The following is a 3,727-nucleotide window of genomic DNA, read 5'->3' as shown; positions in this document are numbered from 1 at the left end:
ATGAAATTTCAATCCATCACAAGAAAGCTTTAGGGCCAATGCAAAGATTTTATGCACTAAAATCAATGTCCAAAGATTTGAATTAAAATTTCTAAAACTAACCAACAGACAACTTGCAAGAAGATACAACATGAGATGCAAGAATATAGAATTGAGCGATCGAACCCCTAACCGGATGGGTATTCACTCAATTCACTCAGTGTTTAGGGCTTAATCACTCAATTCCCCTTTAATCATGCTTTTCAAAGATTTGCAAGTCATCTAACAATGAGCTAGTATTTGATGCATGAAAAATAAATATCATGAGGTCTTTGGAGGGTTGTAATGGGGTTAGGGTTTAGGTAGGATAAATATGGTTAAGTGGACTTAAAGAATTAGTTCTTTGATTAGCTTAAGTGTCCACCTAATCCTATTTTGCCTATATACTCATAACAATGCAACCTATCCACCCATTTTTCTCCTATCTCACCCTACTCATGCACTTTCTTTTCGAAACATAAACATATACATCCTTTATTTCAACTTTTTATTTCACATTCTATTATGCACAAGTTTTTTTTAATGAACTATTTCTTATCTTTGTTAGCACAAGAGATGCATATGACTTAAAACAATGAATGCATGAGCATTACCCAATTGCCAATTTTTCACAATGAGTTTCATACCTCTATTACCAATGCTTCCCAATAATTCCCCCCACACTTAGAATATACACACTAATCTACCCAAGCTAATCAAAGAGTAATTCAGGGACATCAGTGGTTTTTTCGCTTAAGAGAGAATGATGTGCTAAAATCATAACAAAAGGGGATTTACAGGCTCAACAGAGGTTCACAAAGGTGAATGCAAGGGTTAGCCGTATAGGTTAGTGAGTTCAATATCAAAGATGGCCTCAATCATGCTAAATGCATCCAAACAATAAATACAGGACATAAAGAATCATGCAAATCAATGATCACAATAAAAAAGGAGCATAATCACACAAGAACAAACATTATGGTTGAAAAATTCAACCATCTATTAGAGCTCAAATCTCACAAGGTATGTTGTTCTAGCTATTTTCTATGTTCTACAAACAGAATACTTCAAGCAAGTTGAAAAACGCAAGATTTTTCTTCAATTCAATCAATGGTACGCCCTAAGAAAGATTTCATGGAAATTTCTTGGTGTTTCACCCAACTTATTCACTCTATCATGCAACATGCAACATCAACTACTATATAACTATGAACAATAGAGATATTTACAAAAAAACCAACCAAAATGAAATAGAGATAAAGGTACTAAAAATGAAGAAAAAGAACTAAAAGAGTATTGCCAAGTGTTTTGAGAAAAGAATTTTTACCCCACGAAGTCGCCGATCCTCCCCCACACTTAATTCGTCCACGGTCCTCCGTGCATGCTTACGATCCGGGAGAAAGATAACTTCGGGGGTCCACCTTCAGCCGGTGGTCTCGAAAATGGGTTGGTCACCTTCATCATGCTCCTCCCTAACTAGCTTAGATGAAGCCTCAGGATTTGGGCCGGGATCTCTTCCTTTTAGCTTTGCCACCATCCACTCAAAACGCTTGTGTTCAAGATGCTCCATGTGGTGGATATCGTGCAAGATGTCTCGGAATAAATCTGGAAGTAACCAGAGAAACGGTAAAGAAGTTGATGAAGTTGGTAGATGATGAGCGGATAATTTATACGCTTTTTGGCATTGTTTTTAGTATGTTTTTAGTAGGATCTAGTCACTTTTAGGGATGTTTTCATTAGTTTTTATGTTAAATTCACATTTCTGGACTTTACTATGAGTTTGTGTGTTTTTCTGTGATTTCAGGTATTTTCTGGCTGAAATTGAGGGACTTGAGCAGAAATCTGATTCAGAGGTTGAAGAAGGACTGCTGATGCTGTTGGATTTTGACCTCCCTGCACTCAAAGTTGATTTTCTGGAGCTACAGAACTCGAAATGGCGCGCTTCTAATTGCGTTTGAAAGTAGACATCCAGGGCTTTCCAGCAATATATAATAGTCCATACTTTGGCCAAGAATTGACGACGTAAACTGGCGTTCAACGCCAGCCTTCTGCCCAAATCTGGTGTCCAGCGCCAGAAAAGGATCCAAAACCAGAGTTGAACGCCCAAACTGGCACAGAAACTGGCGTTCAACGCCAGCCTTCTGCCCAAATCTGGTGTCCAGCGCCAGAAAAGGATCCAAAACCAGAGTTGAACGCCCAAACTGGCACAGAAACTGGCGTTCAACGCCAGCCTTCTGCCCAAATCTGGTGTCCAGCGCCAGAAAAGGATCCAAAACCAGAGTTGAACGCCCAAACTGGCACAGAAACTGGCGTTCAACGCCAGCCTTCTGCCCAAATCTGGTGTCCAGCGCCAGAAAAGGATCCAAAACCAGAGTTGAACGCCCAAACTGGCACAGAAACTGGCGTTCAACGCCAGCCTTCTGCCCAAATCTGGTGTCCAGCGCCAGAAAAGGATCCAAAACCAGAGTTGAACGCCCAAACTGGCACAGAAACTGGCGTTCAACTCCACAAATGGCCTCTGCACGTGCAACACTCAGGCTCAGCCCAAACACACACCAAGTGGGCCCAGGAAGTGGATTTATGCATCAATTACTTACTCATGTAAACCCTAGTGACTAGTTTATTATAAATAGGACCTTTTACTAGTCTTTTTGACCATCTTTGGTCTCAGTTTTATTCCATTGTTCATCTTAGGAGACTATTGTTCTCGTTTAGGGGGCTGGCCATCTCGGCCATGCCTGGACCTTTCACTTATGTATTTTCAACGGTAGAGTTTCTACACTCCATAGATTAAGGTGTGGAGCTCTGCTGTTCCTCAAAGATTAATGCAAAGTACTACTGTTTTCTATTCAATTCTTCTTATTTCTCTTCTAAGATATGCATTCACACCCAAGAACGTGATGAAGGTGATGATTATGTGTGACGCTCATCATCCTTCTCCCTTATGAACGCGTGCCTGCAAGAAAACCATAGCTTGCTTCATACCAACAATCTCCGTGAGATTCGACCCTTACTCACGTAAGGTATTACTTGGATGACCCAGTGCACTTGCTGGGTAGTTGTATCGAAGTTGTGACAATTATGAATTAAGATCAGAGCACCAAGCTCTGGAGCCATTACCAGGATTTATTCGAGCCTGGAGATCACAATTTCGTGCACCAAGTTTTTGGCGCCGTTGCCGGGGATTGTTTGAGTTTGGACAACTGACGGTTTATCTTGTTGCTCAGATTGGGTAACCTTCTTTTCGTTTTCTTTTCAAAAATCTTTCAAAAATATTTTCAAAAAAATTTTTCTCTTTTGTTTTCGAAAAATATAAAAATGTTTTCAAAAATTTGATTCAAGATTTTTAAGAATGAATTCTAGTGTTTCATGAAGCATGTGAAGCCTGACTGGCTGTAAAGCCATGTCTAAATTTATTTGGACTGAGGCTTGCAATTTGTTATAAAGAGCAATATACTCTCGTGTTAAAGACTAAAGCTTGGCTGGCCATTGGCCATGTCTAGTGTTTTGGACTGGAGCTTTCATTGAAAGCTTGGCTGGCTAGTGAGCCATGTCTAATTCCTGGACTGAAGCTTTAGACTAACATGGCAAGATTCCTAGAATTCATATTAAAAATTTTAGAATCCTTATTTTTCTTTTTCATACTATTTTCGAAAAAAATCCAAAAAAATTAGAAAATCATAAAAATAAAAAATATTTTGTGTTTCTT

Source organism: Arachis ipaensis, chromosome B01, assembly GCF_000816755.2.
Source record: "Arachis ipaensis cultivar K30076 chromosome B01, Araip1.1, whole genome shotgun sequence".
NCBI classification, from domain to species: Eukaryota; Viridiplantae; Streptophyta; class Magnoliopsida; order Fabales; family Fabaceae; genus Arachis; species Arachis ipaensis.
Note: the sequence above shows the minus strand (reverse complement) of the source record.